This window comes from Microcebus murinus, chromosome 11, assembly GCF_040939455.1.
Source record: "Microcebus murinus isolate Inina chromosome 11, M.murinus_Inina_mat1.0, whole genome shotgun sequence".
NCBI lineage: Eukaryota > Metazoa > Chordata > Mammalia > Primates > Cheirogaleidae > Microcebus > Microcebus murinus.
Window position 1 is genome coordinate 99,046,297 of NC_134114.1, and position 27,699 is coordinate 99,073,995.

The 27,699-nt window shown below is 40.1% G+C and overlaps 1 long non-coding RNA gene across 1 annotated transcript; it reads right to left on the reverse strand.

Moving 5' to 3' along the window:
* Window positions 1-27,395, reverse strand: LOC105857756 (uncharacterized). The gene is made up of 4 exons (XR_012921656.1): window positions 27,299-27,395; window positions 23,636-23,757; window positions 6,854-7,065; window positions 1-1,771 (listed from the first exon to the last, which is right to left on the reverse strand). It is a non-coding gene; the product is annotated as an uncharacterized LOC105857756 (long non-coding RNA).
* Window positions 27,396-27,699: the final 304 nt, after the last annotated feature.

The following is a 27,699-nucleotide window of genomic DNA, read 5'->3' on the forward strand; positions in this document are numbered from 1 at the left end:
CATGATCATTTGTGATGTTACTTGTAAAAGAAAGTATGTATACATATACATTTTGAAGTGTTGAAAAGAAAACAGTACTTTGTATTCTTTATCCTATCACTTTTTGTAAGTGTTGAATATATTCCTGTTTATTTTTCTGTGTTGTTTTGTAGCCTTAAGAAGTATTTCAAACATATCTGAATGTATAAAATAAGAGTAAATGGTCTACATGGTGTGATGCTGCATTATGTATAAAACTGTGTGTATATGTTTAAAAAAATCTCAGATATGACATGAGCTATGTGACCTCAGATAAGTCACATATGACATTTGAATTTAGAGCTGCTTTCCTCAACCTCTAGAATATTACTACCTTCTAGAATTAATCTTCTTTGTTCTTGAGACGTCTGCCTCCCTTTTGGAGAGCGGATTAGTTATACTACCCACACCACTAAGTCATGTTCCTCATAGAAGGCAGAGTGGGCAAAATGAGAATGCCCATGGAACAGCCTTCTGGGCATTTTTACATAAGACCATTATCCATTTAGGCTCTTGGGCCCCACTACATCTCCGCAGAAAAGCACATTAGATCCAAATGGAAAGATAGTGTTTTGACCATTGTTTATTTATAGGATAAGCAATGTTCTATAAAACATTTATGGCTTCCTGGAACATTGGCAGAAATTTAGCTAAACAGAAAATGCTATACCTAGACCTGTATAGCAGTTTGAATATTTACCTAATTTGGATAGAAATATCTTAATGCTGGAATTTAAGCCATTCTGAAACATTCTAATTTGTTAGTCAATGTTGAAGTAAATGATTTCATATACTATATATTATGTGCTTACTTACACATGCAAAAACCAAGCTCTTCTCTTTAGAATATCAGGATAATGATCTACTATTTTTCTCAGCCTTCAGCCAAAATTCCTAAGCAGTAGGTAAAGCCTCATTCAATGTCCTGTTGTGTTTTTCTTGCTCACGTCCCTGGCTGGGCTGTAAGCTCCATGGGAACAAGTACCCAGTCAGTCTTGTTCTCTTCTGCATCTTGACTGTCTAGGAGAGTCCCCACATAGGATAGAGGCTCAGAAAATGCCATTTAATAAATAAATAAAGGAACTAGAATAAAAGTTACTGTGCTGTGATGGTTGCTTTTGTGTGTCAATTTGTCTAGGTTATGGGATCCAGATATTTGGTAAACAGCAGTCTAGTTGTTGCTGTGGATGTATTTTTGTTTTTTAGATGGACTAAGATTTAAATTCATAGAAATAATAAAGCAGATTAACTTTTATAATGTGGGTGGGCCTCAGCCAATCAGTTTAAGGTCTTAAATGAATAGCCTGAAATATCTCAACGAAGGAAGAAATTCTGCCCTCAGTCTGCTTTGGGCCTCAAGATTGCAACAACAACTCTTCCCTATATCTCTAGCCTGCCAGTCTGCTCTGCAAATTTTAGACTTGCCAGCTCCCACAGTCATGTGAATCAGTTCCTTAAAATATCTATTTATCTGTACACATTCATGTGCACATTTGTGCACATACAGACACACACACACAATTGGTTCTGTTTCTCTTGAGAACCCTGACTAATACATATGCATTTTATTTCCATTCATTTCCAGGTCATGAAAAAATATTGAAGAGTCTACTCAATATCATGCAAAATGATAGCTTTTGGCTTTTCAATAGATGTGACTACAGCATTTCCAGTTCAGCTGGGGATGTTTACATGGAATCAGAATCCAGGCTCTCTGTTCATCATGTTCTTATTTTCTTGCCCAAGACTTCATCTGAGTTGTAAAAGGAAGGGTTAAATGAGCATTCTTACCTCTTGGCAGCTTCTTCTGGCAACCAAACCACCAATTTGGATTCCAGATTACAAATCCAATCTGTTCCATATGAGTGATACTCTGGCTACACTGTCGTGTTCTCAAGCCAATCTTTCAATCATTTTATTCTCTAATCCAGTTTGTATGGCTGTACCTGGCTAATTCACATTCTAATTTCCATATCAGCAGCCAGATATTATGTGGATTGTCTCACTACAGCCAAAAAGATTTAAATCAACTTATGGTGTTAAAGCTAAGCAAAGCCAAATTAAATCATAATCAAGGCTTATTGGTTAAATTTCAACATTTTCAGAGTTGTTTAAAAAAAAAAGACACAGAAAGGTATAAATAAGACAATGACCAAAAAACGAAAGTGAGAGTGTGTTAATGATGTTTTCTTAAAAAAGGCTAAATTGTCTAAGAAATGTTTCTAAATTGTTTAAAATAGAAAATAATTCATCAACTCAATCAAGAGATTGGAAATGTTGCCAACTTCTTGTTATTTTCACTAAGAACTAGAGGATTACATTAAGAAGACCATATAAATAGTATGGCTTTATGGATGCTAAAAATAGCCTTGAGAGCAAAGACCATAAAATGTATTTGAACTCAGCTTGGATGGGACACCAGGCAGGTAACAGAAGTGCTGTGCGTGCAAAGCACACATTTGGGGTTGAGTTTGCTGGGATGGAACATTGATCAGAGAACTATGGGAACAGTGAGATGGGAGGGAGGATTTAGAGAGTAGGGGTGGGAACTTAGAGCATTATCAACAAGAGGTTGAAAAGGGATAAAAAGGACAGAGATATTGTATGTTTCCATATGCTGGGAATCTGATTGGGTATACCATACATTTTAATACATTCATTAGACTTTGCATTTAATATTTCTAATTGCTCCATATCACAACATAGTATTATCCAAAACAGGTAATATGGATCTTGCCCTTCAAATTCCCCCATTATACCCAATCAAGCCAGTTACAAAGGTATTTTTATTTGTATACTTCTTCCTACTGGAAAATTAAAACTGATTATATTTTGGTTAATATTTCATGTAACCTTTCTTCCAGATTCTCTATTCTAAGCAGGATGCTCTTCTCTCACTGACAAATTCTACTAAGCATCCTTCTTCTCAAATATATTTTTGCACATGCAAAATGTGTATATTTCACTATGTTCTTGGAGTTTACCCTCTAGACTACCCCCAGGATAACTAGTTAAGCTATAATGCTCAAAACCTAGGACCCCCCAGAGATGTCCTTAGAGCTCCTACAAAGGGAAATGAGATGTGTGGACCTGATCCTTGGGACTCTACCTCCTGTTTCACCCAGAGAGCTTGGCTTTAAGCCTGCTGATTTTAGATTCTAAATGAAAAAGACTTCAATACTCTCAAGAAAAAAAAAATAAGAAAAGAAAAGAAATGGAAGACTGATGCACTGGGCTATTTTCTTCCTCAAGTTCTGACCTATACCTTTGAAGTAGGGGATAATGTAAAGTTATGCATACACATTTAGAAGAACAGTTTTGTTTTCAGGGATGAAACATGGCAGATATTTATAAATTTGTGTAGTACTTGTACATTTTATAAGTGTGCTCCATAACACTGAATTTGAACACTCAATAGGTAAGAGTCTTCTCAGCTAAATTTGTGTCTTCAAAGCTGGACGGAGGTACATTCACTTCTGCTTCACTATCCGTCTGTCAGTTGTTCAGGGACTTGCAGGCTTATTTAGAAACTGGTCCTGACTTATGTGAGTTTGAAAAATCAGTATCCTTGTTTAAGTCCTTTCTCTACATGTTCTCCAATGTCCTTATTATATAGCAAATGAGGGTCTTGTGACAATGCGGTGAGTGAGTGAAAGAAAAGGCTCATAGAGATTTGATGTGGAATATGACCCTTATATATATTTATTTTACTATTCTCTCAAAGGTAACATCGGTGGTAGGAAGAATAACATGGCAGACAATAATGGCCCCACAGAGATGTATACATCTTAATCCTAGGAACCTACGGATATGTTACCTTATATGGCAAAGGGACTCTGCAGGTGTGATTAAATTAAGGATCTTGAGATGGGGAGATTATTCTGAATTAGAGTGAAAGCAAGATTTGTAAATGATACATCGCTAGCTTTGAAAATGGAAGAAGGGCCTGTGATCCAAGGAATAGAGGCAGCCTCCAGAAACTGGAAAAGGTAAAGACACAGATACTCCCCTAAGGCCCCCAGAAAGGAATGGATCCCTGCTGACACCTTTCTTTTAGCCCATGGAGACTGGTACTGAACTTCTGATCTTCGGAATTATAAGATAATAAATTTGAGTTATTTCAAGCCACTAAATTTCTGGTAATTTATTATTTCAGCAATGGAAAATAATACAACAGCCATCAGAACTGCAAAAATTAGACAAGTGGATAGCATCAAGTATTGGCAAAAATGTGAGGAGATGGGAAGCTTGTGTGCTGCATGTGAATATATAACCTGGCGTACTCATTCTGGAAAGCAATTTAGAAGTGCTTAGTGGAATTGAGTAGGCATTTGTTCTATGACCTAGGAGATACTACTGTTTTATACATATTCCAGAGAAATGTTCTCATACAGTTCTGTAATGATAAGGATGTTTGTACAGCATGATTAATGTTAGCAGGAAGTTGAAGGAAACCTAGGTGTTTATCTCTAAAAAGATAAGGAATAAGTAAACTGGTGAAATGCTGTGCATAAGTTAGAAACGTTGGGCCAAATAATTATATCTACATAGTTAGATCTTCCAAACAAAATGTTAAATGAAAAGGGCAAGAAACAGAGTTTTTTCTCTATTTATATAATGCAAAAGCAACAGCATAGATATATTTATTCATTTGTTCATTTATATTAGTATGGACTCATGGAGATATATTGTACTCTATGGGTTATAATTCAATACTATTTTCATTTATTTTCTTGCTCTAATTATTCTATTTTTACCATAGGGAGCTCTTTCAATGTCCCTGTAGTATATTTATTTTTAACTGAATTAAATTACTTACATCTTTACCATAATCTTTTCAGAATATTTATATAAAACTTGACCACATTACAAAAAGAAGAAAAGCAAAGCGTTTTGGCTTAGCCTTAGCATATTTTTAGAGAAGTAACAATGTGATGAATTAATAATCAATTGAAATCAAATGCTTACTCCTAGTAATATAATACCTCCCTCCTCATGTATCGAGTTTGGTTTTCAGTACCTTGAGGATACTTAGCGCATTAAGGCTCACCTGTTAGGCTAGGTGAGGTAGTAACAGACATCACTATGAAAGACAGAAGAAGGGTATCCTGTGGTGACCAAGGGCTTGCTCAAACGCACATGTGAGCCAAACCCTGGCCTTCCAGAGATAACTCTGGGTATTTGTGTGCACACTGTGCATGAACATGTGAGAATGGCTAAGGCCAAGGGTAAAGGTGGCTGAAGTTGTGTAGTATAGTCAGGAAGGAAGCAACATTAAGTAAAATAAAAATCATATGTTAATTTCTAAGTGTTAGCACTGTCTCACCTAGCTAACTTATGTTGACTCTGCATATGGTGAAAGGTCTGTCCTAGAAGATTTCTAACTCAGGGTCTGGAAATAGCTTTTTCTTTACTCACCCCCTCCACCCCAATTGCTCACTTCCTGCTTCTTGACCCACAGTTGCTTCCTCCCTCCTCCCTGGGTCTCAAGAACACTGCATATTCCACGTCTTGCTCCTGCTTCTCTGACCATTCGTTCTCAGTTTCTTTTGCTGTTTCCTTCCTATTGCCCAGCCTCTCACTGGCAGCATCTCAGGGCTCAGTCCTCGCACCTCATCTCTCCTTTGTCTACGGTCCCTTTATTGGTGATTGTGTTCCATCCTTGAGCTCTGGATTCCGCCTGTACACTGACAATGCCCGGATTTATATCCCCAACCCAGACCGTTTCCCTGAGCTCTACAACTGTGTATCCAATTGTCTACTCAGTATATTCTTTGGGACATGTAAGAGTGACATAAAAATTGACTAGTCCAAAGCTAAACTGCAGTCTTCCCTCTGCCACTCTGTCCCCTGAGTACCCAAGTCTCTTCCATCTCAGGAAATGGCAATGCCAGTTGCTCAAGTCAAAATCTGAATTATTCCCAACTCTTCCCTTTTCCCAAATCCAAGATACAATCCACTGGCAAGTCCTTAAGTTATATATTCAAATATATCTCAAATCTTTTCATTTCTTAGCACCTCAATTTCACCACCTTAGCTGAACTATTACAATAGCTCCCTAACTGGTCTCTGCTCCTCCTTCACACCCCTGGAGAATGTCCCTAACAAGGTGTTTCTTTACGCTTAGGTACGGTCATGTTCATACCTCTGTTCAGAATGCTCCGGTGGCTCCCAGAGTAAATTCCCATCCTCACAACAGCCCAGAGGCCTCCATGTTGTGCGATCAGCCACTCCCTTGTACTTCCCACTCCTCTCAGCCACACTGACCTGGCTTCCTTCTGGACCCCACAAGGGCATGCGTCCCTCCCAACGTTTGCATTTGCCAATTCCCCTGCCTGGAGGCCATTTCCTGAGATGGATGCGACTCCCTCCCCTCTTTTGGGTTTTGCTTATGAGCCATCTACTCAGTGGTATCTGCCACCTAACCAGTTTGCAGCCACTTTTTTCACCAGGGACTCACTCTGTCCTTCCCTTCTTTATTGTTCTTCCGTAGTACTTAAGACTATCCAGCATACTGTATATTTTACTTTTCTGTTTATTTTCCATCTTCTCCTACTAGAAAGTCAAGGATGTTTGTCTCTTTTGATTACTATTACTTCTACTGCACCTGGAAAGGTGTGTGGCATGCCATATATGTTCGGTCTGTTGCTGAAGATTGAATGAATTGAATGAATTAACAAATGGATTTCTTTGGCACTCTGGAATTCTCCAGTTACAAATGGAGCAGATATCATTACCTCTGGGTTGTAGAGCAGCTCAATGTTTGTCAAGGCTGAATGCATGTGCAAATGCCACTCTTTGGAAGGAATTGTCATCTCCCTGCCTTAATACTCACCTACAGCCCAGGAAGGAGGTCTGGACAATGCAGCCACAGGACAAGGTCCAGAAAAAGGCAAGAAACCGACGGGAAGAGGAAGCAGGCAAGCACCAAAGAAAACCCTTGCCTGCTCTTCCCACTCTGTGCAGACAGCGGTTCCAGAGGCTGCTGTGACAGTCTGCAAGCGATTTCCAACAGAGCTTTATTTCAGCTCAGTGGCCAAGTGTAATCTGAATAAAAGGAATAAGGCAGGTTATTCAGTTTCTAATTGCTACTTGCACAACTTTTTCCTAATTGCATTTTCCACAGACAATTTGTGCCAAAACGAACATTCCACTAATGATGCTGGCAAGACAGTTTGTCAAACACTGACACCTAGTGAATGTTACTATACAGACCTTGTTCTGGGCTCTGTTTCAGGTCCAAGAAATTCCACAGACATTGAATTTAGAAGGCAGCCAAATCTCATTCACCTACTTTCAGTATTGGACTTGGCAGAGCTTGACTCCGCAGTGGCGCTCCGCTCTCGGCGGGCCGGCGAGCCTTCGGCCTCGGAATGCTGGCGAAGACTCTCATCTGAGAGACAAACCGGGACAGAACGCCTGCGCGTTGCCAGGAGCCTCTCCGTCAAACAGAAATCTGCCATCCTGCCACGGCGGGCGCGGGCGCGGGCGTGGTCTGCTCCTGAGTGGCCGGGGCGCCAGGCGGCGGGGCGCGGGGCGGCGGGGCGCGGGGCGGCGGGGCGGCGGGCGGCGGGGCGGCGGGGCGGCGGGCGGCGGGGCGGCGGGGCGGCGGGCGGCGGGGCGCGGGGCGGCGGGGCGGCGGGCGGCGGGGCGGCGGGGCGGCGGGGCCGCGGGGTGCCGGGCGGCGGGGCGCGGGGCGGCGGGGCGCGGGGCGGCGGGGCGCGGGGCGGCGGGGCGGCGGGGCGGCGGGGCGGCGGGGCGGCGGGGCGGCGGGGCGCGGGGCGGCGGGGCGGCGGGGCCGCGGGCGGCGGGGCGGCGGGGCGGCCGGGCGGCGGGGCGGCGGGGCGGCGGGCGGCGGGGCGGCGGGGCGCGGGGTGCCGGGCGGCGGGGTGCCGGCCCCCAGCTTCCTGGAGTCTGAGAACTGGCACTGGCAGGCCCGCTGCCAGCGGTGTGATTTAATTGAGGAATTTTAGACTCACAAAGTTCCTGTCTCTCTGTGGGTCTAAAATTGGAATGGAATCTGAATGGAACTTGGGATCACACAAAACTGGGAAGGGGTGCGAGTGCCACCAGGGCGGCATCGCGCCGACTTGCTGAGCCTCCCTGCAGCTGAGCTTGCCACGCGATTAAAGCAGAGACCGCCAGGGCCTGCGGGTTTGAGGAGCAGCATAGGAGATGTGCATGGAAAGAGCTTCGTGCATGGCAGCGTCCGACTTTCTTCCCTGCTGCTTCAGGATCGAGCAGCAGAGCGCTGGGCAGGGCCTAAAACACAGTCCTGTCTTTGGGTTACATATTTTATTTCTCTCTATTCTCGCTCTGCTTGGTTGCAAGTGGAGAAACCATGGAGCAGAAAGGGTGCGCACCCGCCACCCCGCCGCCTCGCCTTCCACAGCCTGCCGCTCACTCACACAGCCACACTGCCTGCGGGCCGGGCTCCTGCCTCCCTGCCGCCTGGTGGGGTGTGCTCTCCCATCGCCTCTCTCAGGGGGCCCTGGTTTCTGCTCCGATCAGGAGACGCTCTGCACCGGACTGCTCAGCTCCAGACCCCTCTCCACCTCTTATGAGCTGCATGGCCTCAGCCAAATTTCTTAAACTCTCTCTGCATCAGTTATCCCATCTGTAAAATGGGGGTAAAAGCAGTACTTACCCCATATATAGAGATTGCTCAGCTAATAATAATGTTACTAGATTATAAAGAAAATCAATGTGTGGGTAGCGGGCAGCATGTTCCCTAGAGAAGGCACACAGAACGGATACCAGCACCAGATTCGTGGGTTTGTGCTGGTCTGGCGGAGTTTAGAGTAGGGTCCTGTCCAGTTCTCTGTGAAGTCTAGAAGGCCCATCTTATTCTTGGCCGTGTAGCAGCAATCTTATGTGGACTTCTAAGAGTGACTGACGCTGGCTCTCGTTCCTCCCTCCCCTGTGCTCCCCTCCTCGCCTCTCCACCCCCTTCCCTGCTCTCCCACTCCCTTTCCTTCTTCCCTTCCTCTATCCCTCTCCTCTCCTTTACCTCCCCTCTCTCGGTCTCAGCCTCTCCCCTACCCTGCACTACCTGAGGGAAGCTGGACGTGTCTCTCATGGCTCCCTATTCATCTTCATTCCCCGTCCCGGCCGCTCCCACTGTGGCCTGCAGTCAGTCTCTCCGTGTTCACAGGGAACAGCACAAGAGTGTTTGTGTGTGTCTGTCGTTTCGCTGGTGACATCAAATTAGAAATGCTTGCCAAACAAGGCCCTGCCTTCTGCATTCGAGATTTGTTCCAGATGGCAAGAATGTACACAGTGACCACCTGGGCTTCCTCAAAGTTACCGAACAGCAAACCGTAAGCCGGGCAGTGCCCTTCGTGCCAGTGAGGGAGCTGGAGTGCCTAGAGAGACAAGAGCAGAAAGTCCTTTTGGTCTTGGCCAAAGTCACTCCTTTGTGCTTCTTTTGTTATTTATTGATTCAGAGCTCACGGTGGGCAGTTTTCTTAGCACGTTACACACAGCATTATATAAATACGTCAGGGACATTTTTAGTCCTAGTGGCCAAGACCCTCATGGCACTAATTGGCTAGTGGGCTCTTCTAGGCGCCCTGGGACTGAGTCCTGGCGCCTGGTCTCCCTCACCATCTTCTGTTATTAGTAGGAAGCATTTTGGCCATGTCAAAAGGTTAGAAAGGTAATATCATATAACTACCATCTGTCAAAAACTATGACAAATACAGCTTCTTCTTGCCTTAATATCATTTAATAAAGCTGCAGGTACTTTTTAAAAGTTATGTGGGAGGTTTTCTTTTTTACCACTTAAACTTCAGTGATGTTGTTTTAAGTCTATTTCTTGAATAGATATATCTTGAATTTAGCTTAATTGCATGTACTTCTTTTACTATTATATTTTGTGTTTTCTATTTGGGTTGATTTTTCTATACTTATTATTTTCTCCTTTTTAAGTCTTGTTTGGATTGATCAATATTTTCTTATTCTTTATTGTGCTTTATTGGTTTAGAAGCTATCTATTTTTTCCATTTTTATAGTTATTTAAAAATGTTTATTTATTCATGGAAACTTAAGAAAGTAAAAAGCTAACCAATAACTTTATTTTTCTGAACAATAACTTAGAATATTTTAACTTTGAGGATTGTTCACATTAAGTTAGTTTTTGGACCAATTTACTCATTATTCTTCTCATAGTTTATACCAAGGGTCCTCAAACTTTTTAAACAGGGTGCCAGTTCACTGTCCCTCAGACCGTTGGAGGGCCTGACTATAGTTTTACAAAAACTATGAACAAATTCCTATGCACACTGCACATGTCTTATTTTGAAGTAAAAAAACAAACAGGCAAAAACACCCACATGTGGCCCACAGGCCATAGTTTGAGGACAGCTGGTTTATACAATAATTGCTATACTAATATAACCACAAATTTATAAATTCCACAAACAATCCACAAATTTACAAAATTACAAACTCATCATTGCTTCTTTTACCTCCATTCTCCTTTCTGGGAGCATTTAGAATTTCTCAGGTGAAGGTTTTTTGGTGAAAAGTTTCTCAATATTGTTCTTTTGAGTATGCCTTAATTGTATTCTTGTTTTTGAAAGGTAGTTTTTTTTATTGTTTTATTTTTTGGGCTAGAAAATCTAAGCTGACAATTATTTTCTTCCACATTTGTAGGCTATTATTTCTCTTACTTCTGCTTTTAAGGTTTTTTTTGGATTTTAGGCAATCTACCTTTTTCTCTAGAATTGCTATTAAGATTATTAATAGCAATTTCTTTTTCTCTAGAATTCCTATTAAGAGTATATCTATAGAATACTCTGATTTAATTATACTGTGTTTAAGCATGAATTTGGTCTTATCTTGCTTGTGATTTAGCATATTTGTGGCTCTGATAATTTTTATCTTCTATTACTCTGAAAAATTCTCAGCCATTGTCTTTCAATATTACCTTTCATTTATCAGCTCTGTTTCATCTTAAAACTCTAACCACAGGCATATTGGCCTTTGTTATTCTTTCCTCCATGTCTCTTATTTTTTTCCTGTTTTCTGCTTTCTATTTTATAGAAAATATATAGTACTGAATTAAGAGCAATTACTTTGAACTATAATTGAGTTAATTATATTTATTCTCTGCTATGTTTGATATTGTATATTAACTACGCCTTTAATCGTTTAATTTTAGTGACATTATTTTTTTATTTTGAAGAAATTCCATTTATGTTTTTTTCAAATCAGCCTGGTATATTTTGAAAGTATCACATTCCTTTATTTTATTTTTATTTCTTTAAACAGCACAACATTCTCATGTTATTAGCTATTGATGATTTCATAGTCTACTTTGGAGTAGAAATATGCTATTTGTTATATTTAATGGATTGACCCTGATAGCTGATATTCTCCTGTGTCTTATGCTTTGGGCTGTATGTTTATGCTAGGAGGGACAGAGAGCTTTATTTAACGACTTCAGTACGACTGTCCACTGTAGCCGACGGCCACAGATGAACGGGCATAGTGACTGTAGCCGACAGCCATGATATGACTTTTCTAATTATTCATTTATCAAAATAAAATTGTGAACATTTAAAAATAACGTAATGAAAACATATAAGTTACCTATTCTGATTTACATTACAGTAAAGCTGCCTGTAAAGTAAAGCAAGCTTTCAGTGCTTCAAGTTGTCCTCATCACACAAGAGCAAAACGGATGTGTTGTCAATGTGCAGCGCAGACCGCTGGGCACACTGTGAGTGCCGCTGTGGGCAAGCTGTCGCCGCCGGTGAGCGCCCAACCAAGGGGTTAAGAAGACCTTATGGGGACTGGATTGAGGGCGTGAACCTCTGGAGTGACTTTATGCTATCTACTGCCACGAGCATTCCTTGACCGGATGACTACTTTCATGCTAATATGCTAGCTTCTGCATTCCTAGACCACACGAGTGCACATTTGATTCAAAGTCTGCTTAAGGACACACCTCTTGTTACAAATTCTTAGAGGAGATCTTTTCACTTAGTGCCCAGGCCAAAAAGGACAAGTTTTCTCTACGCAACTCCATCAACTGATAGATGATTTCCCCACTAAACTTACTTTCCACCAGAGGTGTAGATCTCTGCCAGTCTGGCTCTACCAGGCATTTCAGTCAGCTCCTCGCCACGCAGTCTCCATGTCTGTTTCTTAGGCCCTGATGATATTAATAGTTAAAACCTAAACCCTTCTATAGTTTGCTACCCCAGCTTTCTCCTTTTTTGTGTGTCTTCTTAGGGAATTCTCGTATTTTCTTGAGTACTCAGATATGAAAGAGTATTTGTTGCATTTTTCCATTAGGATGACCATCACCAAAAAAACACAAATAACAAGTGTTAGATAAAGATGTGGAGGAACCCTTGGGCATTGCTGGTAGGAATGTAAAATGATGCAGCCACAATGGAAAACAATAAGATGGTTCCTCAAAAATTTAAACATAAAATTGCCATATGATCCACCAATTCCACTTCTGGGCATATAATCCAAATAACTGAAAGCAGGGATTTGAACAGATATGTGTTTATTAATGTTCATGCCAGCATTATTCACAATAGCCAAAAGGTAAAAGTAACCCAAGTGTCCACTGATGAATGAATGGATAAACAAAACGTGGCATGTACATACAATGGAATATTATTCAGCCTTAAAAAGGAAGGAAATTCTGACACATGCTACAACTTGGATGGACCTTGAGGACATTACGCTAAGTGAAATAAGCCAGTCACAAAAGGACAAAGTACCTAGAATTGTTAAATTCATAGAGACAGAAAGTTGAAGGGTGACTGTCAAGCACTGGGGAGAAGAAAGAGTAGAAAGCTATTGTTTAATGGGTGTGAAGTTTCAGTGTTAGGAGCTGAAAAAGTTTTGGAGCTGGTTGGTGGTGATGGTTTTATGACAATGCGAATATGTTTAATGCCATTGAACTACACACATATTAAGTGTTAATTTCATGCTATATATATGTTACTGCAATAAAAAATAAGTGTATTTGTTACATTTTATGTAGCATTTCTAGGTTTTCTTTATCAGAAAGTTTTCCAGGTTATTTGGACTGCATTTTTATCCAAAATAGGCATTTCTCTGCTTATTTTACTCTTAGGATTCTTAAGCTTTTATTCTACTTCAATGTATTGCTGAGATAAATAAGAAAATAGAGAAAATGAAACCCAAGACTTTATTAATATAGAATTTTTGCTTTCATTCAGTCTTTTTATTGCTATGGTGGTTATAGTGTGTGAATGTAACAGGATCACAGCGATCGCAGGTCTCTACAGATGGGAAGCAAAGTAGAGTCTGACCACACAAGAAATGGGACTGGTGTTACTGCAGACACATGGTCCTGCACTCAGAGTTTCCTTCTTCTCACTGGCTTTGCTGTTCTCTAACAATTATCCCTCTAGCTTTGCTTTTTCATGGTATTCATTCACTTCAGTTTGTTGTAACCCATTTGAATTGACCATGCCCTGTTTGCCTCACAAAAATTCTTCATGTAATATTTTGACGTCTGCCCTTCCTAATAACTGCTTCAGGCTCCTGGATTCCCACTTCCAAGTTTCTGCTTTGCTTATGGCTTTGAGTCTAATCATCTGGGCTATTATTCACTAAAAATAAATGCGCAAGGAAGATGCACTTCTGGTGGGACGATGAGAAGAGCTCCATGGACCTACTCCCTCGTGAAACTGGTGAAAAAAATTTTAAAATCTCGACCATTTAAAGTTTCTGGAAATGGTCCCAAGGGCATACAGCAAAAGAAAAAATTATTCCACAAAGCCTACTACGATTTGGTGAGAACAGTGAGAATGTGTGGTGATGACCTACAACTCGCTTCCTCTCCCACCAAGCCCAGGGCGGGGCTGTCGCGGACTCCAGATGAGTGTGGCCAAGCACACAGCTCTCTCTCCCCTCCGCTCCCAGTTGGGGGCCCGGTACCTTCCTAAGGCGGGAGTGTGCCAGCCTTTCTCCTGCTGCCCGCAGCCACATGCCATGAGGCTGAGTTCTGGGCAAGTACAGACAAGAGGTGGGGGCTCTCTTTTTCCAACTAGCCTCCACATGGGACAGAAGCTTTACCTTGGGACAGTAAATTCTGGAGCCCTGTCACCCTTGTCCTGGCCCTTACTGCAGAGGTCCCAGGCCAGGAGTGGCAAGCCGAGACCTGAGCCTACTGTGCTCAACCCCTACCCCATTTCTGAATGTCCAGATCCTAGAGCAGACATGTCATTCAGAAACAAGGTGTCACTTTCTCTGCCCTGAGCTTCAGGGGGGATCAGAGATTTTACTCAGGGAGAAAGAGAGGTCACAGAACAGCTGACGCTCCTTCTAAGGGAACTGACTTCATTTGCAATAGAATGTGGGAAAGTTCAAGCCCAAGAGCACGCTCAAAAAATAATGGACGTTGTGGTAAAACAAAATTAAAAAGAAATGTGTAGATTCATTAGAGATATCGGTTAAAACATAGGCCAGCTAGTTTACTAGAGAAAACTGGTGAAAGTTAAAAAAAAGTTAAGACAGTTAAAGAGAGCCCTCCTGGAGTTGCAACAAATCTGAAACACCTCAAAAACTGTCCCTACAAAGGGTTCTGAGTATACTGGCTCTGTCTGTGGCACAGTTTATGCCCAGGGCACTACTGAAAACAATAGAGCAATGGGCTAGCAACTAATGGTGCTCAACAGCTGGTTATGGCCAGGGAAAGAGACAGTCAAGGAGAACCCTGCCAGCCAGCTGCCATCCCAGAGTCTGCTCCAGGCTGCGCCCTGTAGCCCAGCATTGGAGGTTTCATGCTGTGGCTGGGGTGGGAAAGACTTCACTAAAGGAATCAAGCCGAAAACTAAACAAACAAACAAACAAACAAACAAAAAATAGCAAGGCCTAGAGTAGCAGGCTGGAGAACCAGTACCAGACTTGCTATCACATATTACCTAAATGTTTAACTTCCAAAAAATAATTGCATGACATGGCAAAAAAGGAAAGCCTGACTATATGTGGAGGAAAAAGTGGACAACAGAGACTGGCTGTGAGAGCAACCAGATGCTGGATTTAAGAAAGACTTCAAGTAGCCATTATAAATATGTTCAAAGAACCAAAGGAAACCAGGCTTAAAGAGATGAAAGAAGGTATGTTGACAACATCTCATTAGGTAGAGAATATCCATTGATAGAAATTACACACACACACACACACACACACACACACACACATAAATTCTTGAGTGGAGAAGTAAAATAGCTCCAGAATCGAGTGAAATGAAAACTCCACTGGAGGGACTCAACAGCAGAATTGCACTGGCAGAGTAAGAGAATGAGTACACTTAAATATAAAGCAATGGAAATTGTGCACCCTGAAGAATGGTGAGAGAAAGGAAAGAAGAAAAATAAACAGAGCCTCAGAGAAACGTGGGGTACCATCAGGCACACAACGTCAGCCAAACGGGAGCAGCAAGAGGAGGGGACAGAAATGAGCAGAAGAAATAGTGACTGAAAACTCCTCAAAATATGACAAAAATTGTTAATCTACACATCCAAGAAGCTCACTGAACTCTAAGCATCTGGTCTAAGAGTGAAGGATACACAGGCACAAAACAAGGCCATGCTCTCCCCCAGTGTTAGAAGGGAGTATAGAAAAGACAAAAAGCAATCAATATCATTTGTAGTATCACAAAGTAATCAACTCAAATTTTGTCTTAGCTGATAAAAATTTATTAGGTCACACATCAGCAAGAATTTTACATTGATGAGAATCTTGAGATCCTATAAAACCCTAAAGTATCTTCATAATCAGAAAATTTTAAAAATAATCAGTAATAATTTAATAAGTATACTTTATTTGTTTTATTCTATTATAAATACTATAATTTACTATTATAAATATTAGCTTTGTTGACTAAAATATTTGATTAATATAAAATATTAACACGTCACAAAACACAGCACCTCATGTATAAGACAGTTTCAGCTAACCCTTCTCCCCTTGGGGGTAAAGTGTGCCTTGCACGTAGACAGCTAAGGTTCGACAGGTTTCAGAGGCTCTCTTTCCCAAATGCCCTTATCCTAAGATTTATTCTTTCTAATTAAGGCTCCTCCACCTCCAAATGCAAATGAAAGAAGGATTCTATTTAAAGCTGGATTAGTCCTTTATACAAATATGAATGAGCTAATGCTGTACTTCGTGAGGACAAGGCAGAGAGACTAGAAAAACTCAGGATACCTAAGAGTGACCCAGATTGCAAGAGGACGGGACTCGGGCAGTGCCTGGGGGTATAAGACTCAACTTTGACCGTTTTTGACCTTATTTCTATCCTGCTCATGCAGGGGCTTTTGAAAAGTGAATTGCCTTTTGATGAGATAATTCAAATTTGCTAAACTCATTTATCTCTTTAGTCCACAAGTATTTTTGCATGACTACAATCTGAAGTAATGACAGAAAACCCTATAAAGAAAAAACAGGTGTTCTGTAGTTAGCCACATGCATTAAGCTATGTCATAATCATAAAACTAATACCAGCCCGAGGCTTTTTGTTTGATATAATAATAACAGTAGAGATAGGTATTTACAGAGAGTATTAAGCACTTGTAGCCTAATGAGTTAAATTATCTACATTCCTTTGTGGATTGTAAAATTGAGAAGGAAAGAATGACAAATTATAGAGAGATATACTCCTTATAAGCAAGTCTCTAATCAAGTGATCTCAGGAATGACCTGGTGTGAGGCAGGCCATGGCTCTCAATCCACCCCACATTGCCTAATAAAGTGTCATGGCGATAACAGCTTCACACCTTTGAGTTAGTCTCAGCATCCCTGGCCTGTAAAGCACAAAAGTATGGTCAAAAAAAAGGAATGCATATTATTTTTCATTGATTTATAATGTCTGTTGGAAAGTATGTTTTTAACAGAATAAAAATAAACTGTGTTAGTGAAAACGTAAGTCTGATTTTCTTTAATTTTTTTTTACTTAAGTACACAGAAGAGAGACACCCATCAAACCCCTGACGCTTGCCTTGTAGAACAAACAGAAGTGTGGGGTGGGGCGAGTAGTTCAAACAAACAAAGCCAAATGCACAAAAGCCAGTGGTCCAAGTGAGCATGCTGTATGTCCTTGTGCGGGGTGGGTAGGGTCAGTGCAGATGGTCAGCTTTCTTGAAGGGTAGGGCGTGAGGGGAGGCGAGAGTGCAAGTCCCAGCTATTAAGGCTGTGGCTGCAGAAGTCAGACAGACACCTCCCATACTCTAACAAGAGCTGGCAGTGGCCTCCGCTTAGGTGGAGCCAGTGGGAATGACAGTGATGAAAGAGTTCTACAAATATTAACAGGAGGTAGAGGCAAGAGAATGTGGTGTTTTTTTGAATATGAAGAGAAGACAGGAGTCAAGCATTTGTCCTAGTGTCTGATTTAAGCACTAGGGGCTGGCGCTGCCAGTCCCGGAGACGGTGCTGCCAAAGCAGGAGTGCCGCTGGCAGGTGTGATGGGGCAGATGAGGGTTGGAGGTAGAGGCCACCATGACTAGCAATTGTACAGATTTCAGTTTCGTCTTTACGTGACATAAATTTTGTGAGTCCTATTCCCTTTTCTGGTCTCTTTTGTTTGGAATTGAACACTTTTCTCTAAATTTTAACTGGAAACTCTAGTAAGAGAGCATCAGAAACACTTATAGCTGCTATCTGAAAGGCACCCACTCCATCCGATCAGGAAGCACCCACAGCTGAGGAACAGCCCAAGCATTCAGACCAAGACAAAGCTCTTTACCTGAATTATCCAGACAATCAAAACCAAATCAGTGAGAGACATTTTTCTGTTATTCAGACAATGGCCTGAACTCCTTCCTTTGTTTGATGCATGTAGTTGGAAAGAAGCTTAAACAATGTAATAGAGGAACAATGAATGTTTAAAATCAATCTCCTTTAACTTTACATAAATAGAATTTGTTTTCCTTAGTGACTGCAGTTAGAACATGTTTTAGATCTTCAGTCACGTCCAAGAATATCCAATAACACTAACTAGGATCCAGAATGTGTTTTTTACAGACCCTTGATGGTAAGTTAACTTGATCTTCATAAGAACTGCCTTGGCTATTGTCAGAGTGTGAGTTAAAATGTCTGAAGTTTGAGAGAAAACAGATTATCTTGAGAAATCACTTTGGATGACAAGGGAGCTATAATGTTAGCATTCAAACCACATCAATCATGGGGGTGGAGAGCTACTACTAAGTGCCATATGAAAACAGTTGAGTAGTTTCCAAAGGCAGGGAGAAATCTATGGCAAGCACTGTAATGTTTAGTTTTAGGGGTGGGGTTCTTTCTTTTAAAATATTTTAAATCATTTTTAAAAGATACATTTCCTTATATGTTGTACTGGCTGATTTTTTTTATACTGCCTAAGAATAGCACCTTTGCTAAAAAGCTGGGCTGTGTTTGGTTGCTAAAGGATACCTACATTATTTGAGTAACAGACATGTTCTAATATTTCTTGCTCCAAAAATTACTCTCTGACAATCAATTTTATATTATATAATGAAATTCCACTATTAGAAATTCTTTTTCCTGAGGAAGGATAACAATTTATGATTTTTACAAATCCTCTGAGAGTATCCTTTATGTGCAATAGCAGAGGAAAGAAGGTGAAATAAGCTTAAGACAGAGGAGGTGAAGGAAATGAAATTGGGTAGGATCACAGGAGATTTTGAGAGGCCATGAGAAAAGGATGAGAGTAGGGGCAGTGGTGGTTGAAAAAGTGAGTAGAAGAGCACAAAACAAATTTTCAGACTTCACAGTTTTCATGGAGCTGGGTCCACAGTCAACAGATAGTAAAGGAAGAGAAGAGAGTTGAGGAACTTGACTGTATGTCTGATTATTACTGACCTTCAAGATACATAGATACACACACACACTACCAATACATACATACGCATATATTTATTTACAAAAATATGATAATCTTTACATGTATCCGAGATAAAAGAATGTGTGGATATCAGCAAGTAATGATGTAACTATCTTTTCTGTATGTGGTGCCCCATATATTGTCTGATAAAGTTGTATTATTATTACGGGTCCTTGAACACACGATTGAGCAGACCTGTCTTCACTGGTCCCAGTAGCTTGAGATAGCTAGATCTGCTGTGCAGATCTGTCACTGGAGAGCAAGAGAGCAAAATGCCAGTGAAGGTGATGCAAAAAGGAAGTCCTGGGGCTCCAAAACATCAGGTACCACAGCCCACTTGACATGGAGCTATGTAATGCCATCCTAAATATTTACTGCTTTGAACATTGTATTTGGGCAAAACACAAAGGATAAAAATAGGAAGGGTCTTGACCTTTCAGAACTTTAAAATATTAATAGTAATCAAATAATCTCATAAAAGAATGGAATTTAATTATAAACCAAACAAGTGCTTTGAAGAAAAAGGAACATGACTTACAGGAGAATATAACAAAGATACCTGACATACGTACATAGAGACATGGAGGGGAAAGATGGACAAGAAATCCTTTTTTGAAAAAGAAAGTGTTGAGCAGAGATCTGCTGGGTGTGCAGCAATAGTTTCTCTATGTGAGCAGGGAGAGAAAAAGATATGTATGTGGAGATAGGATGAGAGAGAGAGTGAGAGCCAGGAACCAGGAACAAAATGACAGGAGGAAACAAGGTGCATGCTAAGAAATGAGAAATTTTAAGAGCGGCAGCTATACATAGAGGAGAAAAAGAGAGTCATTCAAAATGAAAGAGTAGGCAGGTAGCCAACTGTATAGTGCGTTAGCCCAGTTCAGGATTCCTTTTTTATCCTAAGGGGAACAAGAAGTTGATAAAGTATTTTAAGCAGATATGTTTTAATAAAATTTGTGCTAAGTGTAGTCTGTAGAATGGATTGGAGAGGAATAAACATGACCAATTAAGAATCTGTTGCAGGAAACCAAATACAAATGATGTGCTATATGATGGTTGACATGCTGTTCTTGGGAAGAGGACCCAGTGTAAAGAGAAATATATTTTGGTTTTAGATATGTTGAGTTTGAGGGTCCTTAAAATACCAAAGAAAGAATGTTAAGCGGCAGCGCAATATCCAGATTTGGAGCTCAGTGAATATGTCTGGAATGGCTGGAGCCACTTAACACTTCTTGATCCATTTGTAAGAAGAAAATGGCATACTGAGAGTAGGAGCTCCTCTGAGCCAGACCAACTTTGCCTTCTAACTATGCAGAGACCTTAATTAATGTGTCTATTGAATTCTGGTTTGCTTTTCTCAACTTTATCACTTGCAAGCCTAAATTTTATTGTATGGCACATATAATGACCATCCTAAGTGATTTCTCTTTTACTATAAAGGTAGAATTTAAAATTAAATTTACAGATTTTTCACAGTGTTGTTGACTGAAAAGAAAACAATTAGCTTCCACAGACAGATTCATAGAAAAATGCCCAGTTATTTTGACCATTCATTCAGTAAAATATTTATTGGATGTCTACTATGGGCAAGACTGTTTTCCAGGTACTAGAGATACACCAGTAAACGAAACAGGAGAAAAAAAAAAAAAAAACCTACTCTCACAGTAGTAAGCTGTTGGTATATGATACAATATATACATTAAGCAACATGAATAAAGCTAATATATAGCATAGTGTGTTAGATAATGTTAAATATAAAAAATAAAGCATCAAGTAGGGAAGGGAGTTAGGAAATGCATATGTGTTGAAAAGCCTCAAATTTTGAAAAGAGTGTCCAAGGAAGACCTCAGAAGCTGTATTTGGAAAAACATCATGAAGAACTATGAGGATATCTGAGAGAACAACATTCCAGACATAGAAGACAAATAGCAAAATGGCAGATATAAATTCTACCTTATAGTCAGTACACCAAATTCAAATGGATGAAATTCTTCAACTAAAGGGCAGAATTTGATAGATGAATATAAAAATGATTCAGACATATGCTATCTACAAAATACAGCATTATTTGAATAGCCAAAAAATGGAAACAACCCAAATTTCCATTGATAGATGAATAGATAAACAAAATGTGGCTTATCCATACAAGGGAGTTCATTCATCCATACAAAGTAATAAAATGCTGACACACACTATGCTATGAATAAATCTTGAAAATATCATGCTAACTGAAAGAAACCAGACACAAAAGGCTGCATGTTGTATGATCATATTATATGAAATATTTAGAGTGGGGAAACTCATAGAAAGAGAATGTAGATTAGGGGTTGGCAGGAGTTGGATGGAGGAGTAATTGGGAGTGACTGTTTATGGCAGAGGATTTTATATTCCAGCCAGGGGTGGGGTGTAATGAAAATGTTCCAGAAATAGATAATGTTGATGACTGCACAATCTTGTGCAATATACTAGGAATCACTGAATCATACACTTTAAAATGGTGAATTTTATAGTATGCAAATTATGTTTTGAAACAAATAATTACCATAGTTCAAGAAAGCAAATGACATAGCAGATTGGAAAATGGACTAAATAGAAATTCTAGAATTGGAAAAAAAATCATGAGAATTAAAACTATTGGGTAGTGAATAAATAACAGAATACAGACAGCTGAAAAGACAATTTGCATAGCGGAAGACAATGTAGAAAAAAATATCCACCATGAATGACAGAGAGAAAAATGATGGAATACGGGAAGATAGGATAAAAACATAAAGGATAGAGTTAAAAGTTCTGACACAAATTTATTTGGAGTTGCAGAAAGAGAAGAGAAAGAGAGAGAAAAAAGAAAAATAGTGGAAGCAATAGTTGAAGAGATTATGCCTAAACATTTTCCATAACTGAAACATATTCAAGCCATAGATTCATGACATCCAAACAAACTCCAAGCAAAGTAACAAAAACCCATCCAGATAAATAATGAAACTGCTTAAAAACCAAAGATATGAAGAAAAAAAATCTCAAGAACAGATCGTGAACAATATCAGATTACTATCAAAAGGGCAACTATTTGACTCAGGAGCATATTGCAGGAAATGTACGAAGTAAAGATCTTAAGACAGAACGAAAAGACAGATTATAAGTAAAACTGACTGAGAATGTCAACATTTAACATTTAGGGAATCTAGAAGAGAGTGAATTATGTCTTGAGGAATGTAAACGAATTATAACTGTTGATACAAGTTGTATTCCCAGGTACATTTTCTTTGAGAATAAAGTTGAAACAGACATTTCCAGAAAACCCTGAACTTATATTTTATTACCAATAGGCCTTAAGTAAAGAAATTTCTAAAGAGGAATGAGTATCTGAGATGTAGGATGAAATTATGTTCAAAGAAATTGTTAAACTTGTGGACAAATTTAAATTAGCATTGATTGTTTAAAACAATAATAGCAATGACTAATTGTGTGGTTAAAAGAAATAGATACATCTCCATCAGAGCTCTTACAAAAGAAAAAAAAAAAAAAAAGAAATAGAAAAAAGAACCAAAATAATAATATATAAGGCTGAAGGAGTGGGTGATTATAATTAAATACCTCCAAGAAGTCCTTCATTGTTTTGGAATAAGAGAGTGATATTAAATATTGTTAGATTTTAGGTAAAGAATGCATGTCAAAAATTTAAGTCAATAAAAAAAATAGAACTAGGATGTTTAATTTCCAAAGCAGCGGAGGGATAAAACTGAGCAAAAAATAATCAGTAAGACTAAGAAATGTATAATGTACATTAAGTTATAATGTACTTAAAGCTACAGATGAAGCCAGTAATATGTTCCTCTTTCATACTCAAAATCTGGTCTTCATTTTAATAACTCTAATCATTAATACATGGTGTTTTACAGTATATAATTTTTGAGCTTTTAAACTAATTTTACAATAGCATCCACACTGCCAGCTTCTCTTTGATCCTAATAATTGAATGAAAAATATTTGAATGATTATTGATATGAATTTAACTGATTTCTATTTGTAGAACTTGATAATATTGATGAATAAATAGCATTAATTAATTGTTTACAAAGTTTTTCTTCTGCAAATAGTGGATGCATTAAAAGCTATTGATTCACTTTCATATGTTCACAGGCAATCTTGGAACTGAAAATGAATATATTTAGTTTTAAAAAAACAGTCTTTTGATGTATATGAAAGTCATGCTTCATAGGCTATTATGTGAACACATTTTCTGCAACTGCATATACTAAATTGTTTTCTTCTGGCAGTCTTAAGATAATTAATTTTTGAGGTTGATCATGATGTTTCTTTGGCAGATTTGTATCTTCTGGGTTTCTTGTGTTAGTGATACAATACAAATCTCATGATGAGTAGGAAATGTCAAATATTTTGTGCAAAATACTTTTGTCACTTGCTTTCTTGGAAAATAAAAAATGCAGTATTTTATTTCACTTTCATTTTTAGCTTATTGCTACCAACATTTATTTCAAAATTTCAAAAATTGGGAAACAATAAATAAATATCATAGAGTTGCATGACATAATAATGACACTATCACTACATCAAGAGAACAGACTACTTACTCTCTATTCCTTCTCTAAAAGGACAGCTTTGGTTCTATTTCCTACACGTCTATGATATTCGTAACCTATAACTTTTCATGTTTTCCCCTGGGCCCTCTCACCCCATCCATTACAGAGAGGGTTTTCCATGCAGGACAGGTGGAGATTCGCTTACCTCACACACGAGGGCAGAGCTCCACATGGACTGCTCCATCCCAACACCACTGAGACCAGAAGTTGATGGCAGCCCCTTGCCACTGATATCCCCAGAACATATGAGCACCCTGCATGCCAACCCTGTAAGGGAAATGTTAGGTTTCTTAAGTCTGAGGATTGGGGGAAAAGAGAAAAGGTTATGTTAGTTGTCTTTAAATTTAAATTAGGTTTCAGGCTGAAACTTTAAGTCCCATCATTCTCACATTCTCCTAAATGAGACCATGGCAGAAAAGACCAAACCCACCAAAGTGAAATTTGTTAATCGCCTTTAGGTTAGACCTGAAACTAGCGCAGTGCCATTTCTGTAAAACTCCATTGGGTCACAGAAGTGAAGGCTGGCCCAGGCTCACAGGGAAGGGACAACATGTTCAGTGTTAATGGGAAAAATGCCCAAGAATCTGTAGCCGTCTTTATCAACTGTTCATCCTTACTCAAAGTTGGCAAGACTCATTTACACAGTGAGTTTCATCACAGTGTTTATCTCTTACCTATTAGTCAATTAGGCAAGTAACTATTAGCACCACCCACGTGCAAAACACTAGCACTGTGCTAATTGCTATAGGGTAAAAAATATGAACCAAAAGCCCCAACTCCTCAAGAGCCAAGAATCTATTGAGAAGTTGATCATGCTTAAATAAGCACCAAAAAGAAAGGACTGGTATTCTCAGGGAGGCTTACCATTCAGTGGCTATTCAAGAGTACGTGCAGATATGCTGTGATCACAGGGCACAGATTATTAGAACAATTTAAGATTCAGACATAAGTATCAAACCTACTGAACATTTCATTTCCTTCATTGCTAATATTCCAAGACATTCAGCTGTGGTAACATTATTTAATAATTGAACATCCAATTTTGGAACTAGTTAATGTTTTTATTTTAAAACATTTTATTTATTCTTAAAACTAAAGTCTTCTATGACTTTAGATGGAAGAAGATATAACTTGTAAAATGTGGCATTAATAAAGATGGACTTACAGATGTGAAAGAACAAATGATTTGTCTTAAGAGATAAAGCCACTTGTGTGCCAGACACATGGCGTTTTAGAGGTTTCTCACACAGTCCACTGCACACACACACGCACATGTATGTGCGCACATACACACAGAGAAAACTGTAGGTGTTCCCACTGAGACTTTGGCTTGTGATTATCCTTATATGCAAAAAATGACAGACCTCAAAAATAAGTGGTGGAAAAAGCACATGTTATCTGTACTGAAAAACAACTGGTGTACTCTATGTAGTTAACAGCCCCAGAGAAAGAAATCTCTGAAAAAGCATTAACTTTAAATATGTAAAGAGTTATGACATCCTCTGCCCCAAGAAATGCAGCTAAAATCTGAAACAGTGTAGGATGGGACTAGAAGAAAAAGGAAAAGGGATACTACTAAATGAATCATACTTCAGGTAAGTTAAGGTTGAAAGCCAGCATCTCAAATGTTAGCAAAAGGTGAACTGGCAATTCATTCTGGAATTTCTAATAATAGTACCACCAGAATAATAGCACCACCAGAATAATAGTACCACCAGAATAATAGCACCACCAGAATAATAGTACCACCAGAATAATAGCACCACCAGAAGTCCTCTCTGATAACATTCTCAAAGGTCATCCATGCTGACTGACTTGAAAGAATACTAAGTGAATGTGTTATGTAACTGTATGTACTATACTTGAGTGGATAGGACAGGGTAGAACTCAGCATCCAATACACTTAACATCAGAACTTGGGTTCAAAATATGTGTACATCAGGTAGGTGTGAGTGGAGACGGGGTGGACACAGAGAGGTGTCTTAGGTAGGGTTGCCTGGAAAAGAACTCAGAAATGAAAATGCGTGTGTGCAGGAATTTAATTAGGTGTGGGTGGGAGTGCTGCTCCTCTCCTCCCACCTGTAAGGAAGTGGGGAGAGCAGGATTGGGCAGACAGGGAAGTGGAATTGAGAGGCTATTGCGGCAGAGTTCTCAGTCGAGCCAAAGGACAAGTTAGAGGTGGGGTGGTCCTTCAGAGCTGTCCCACAAAGGGGCCAGGTTTTGAAAAGTAATAACATGTTTTTTATTTTGGAGGGGATGTTTCGATATGCCTCATACTATCGGGCTCCTAAAATCTTAACTTAGATGTAGTGTACCCTCGAATTTTTGTATGGTTTATTTCCCACTTTATACAGTATGTCTAGAGTCCTCCAATGTACATGCTACTCCTTGAAATGGAATATTTAAAAAAATGTAGAGAGCACTAGCTGTCTTCTATAAAGGGTCCCTAGGAGTCACTCAACACTTTTGCTTCCTTCTCATGGGCTAGAACATAGTCATATGGACACATCTACAAGGCTGAGACATGCACTCTTCATTCTAGGAAACCAAACGTGCAGGTGGAGACGGGACCGTCGTTACTTTCGGCAGATAAGGTAGAGGGTAGATACAGGAGGACACCTGCCATCTCTGCCATCAACATTGAATCCACCTAAACGTGAACCCATGCTTCAACAGCTGGGTTGTTACCGTCATTGAACGAAAGGTAAATGTACTACATTTTGACAACATGAAACTGCTGTCTAGTAGATGAGGTGAGACAGGTCTGTGAGACTCGCCCAGCAGCGACCATGGTAAGATGAAAGTGACAGATCTGGGGTCAGGTGTGAGCAGGGCACGAGGCCCCGTGTGGAGGGCAGCCTCAACTGCATGTCGTGCTGTATCCGTGGAGCTAAGGGTGAAAAATGTGACCCTAAAGGAAGGACTCTGCAAGACATGTCAAGTAAACAAGGAGTCCTGCAGGCCTTTGACCTCATTATCGCCTCCACCCCTGGTGGGCTGAAGAAACCAGAACTTTTTAGTTTTGTGAACTGACTTTTCTTTCAAATGGAGACAAAGGTTAAACTTGTGACTCAGTGTTGCAGTAATGCGGTCTCTCAAAGACTTTTGCTCTCAAGACAAATTTGTCACAGTGACACATCACTGGTGATATTCCATGTTCTTTAACTCTCCAGGAGACAAGGGAGTTATTCTTTAGGACAGATTAAATCACCTGCTTAGACAGCTTCCCCACAGGATTTTGATTCTCCCAAGCACGGCACTAATAATTATCCAGGCAGCCAGTCTGTTGAAGTCACTTACAGCTGGAAAGCACAAAAGTCACAGACTGGGGAAGAATGAAAATTACCCTTGTGTAGGCTGTCTAACACATGTAGAAACAAATGGATTGAAAGATAACACCTGCCTAAGTACATAAAGATGTTGATTTGGGGATTGCAGAATACTGAGATTAATCTCAAAGTTATGTATTGTGCATTGTGAAAAAAATTAGATATTGTGAAGTGATTTTAAAATGCAATTAATTATTTTTTTAGTCATGCTGGTAAAGTCTCATGCTTTAAATTTCATTTTTTCAGTTGCTTTATATAATGCTAACTAAATTCAAAGTTATCCATCTCAAAGACCAGTCATTAACCACTTCGGTGCGAGCGTGGGCTGTAGCCGACGGCCACAGAGGGGCGCGCACAGCGACCGTAGCCGGCAGCCGTGATGTGACTTTTCTAATTTTTCATTTATCAAAATAAAATTGTGAACGTTTAAAAATAACGCAATGAAAACATATATGTGTGTGTTACCTGTTCTGACTTACATGACAAGGAAAGCTGCCTGCGGAGTGAAACGAGTTCTCAGTGCTTCCAGCTGTCGTCGTCACACGAGAGCAAACGCCGCGGGCCGTGCGCAGCGCAGACTCCGTGCGCGTGCGTGCGTGCCGGGTGGGCGGGGCGTCGCGCCGTGCGTGCCGGGTGGGCGGGGCGTCGCGCCGTGCGTGCCGGGTGGGCGGGGCGTCGCGCCGGAAGCGCCGCACTGAAGGGGGTTAATATGAAGCTTGCTTTTCTCCTCCAATGCACACATTTAGTCAACTCAAAAAACTTGCGTTGTATTACCGTAGTCACTAACATAGCCATTCTATAACATTTTCCAGTTCGCCAGGAGGTGGCAGCAAGTGCAGGGCGCTTATTCACAGTCTCGTGTGAGTGTGTAGTTGCTTTC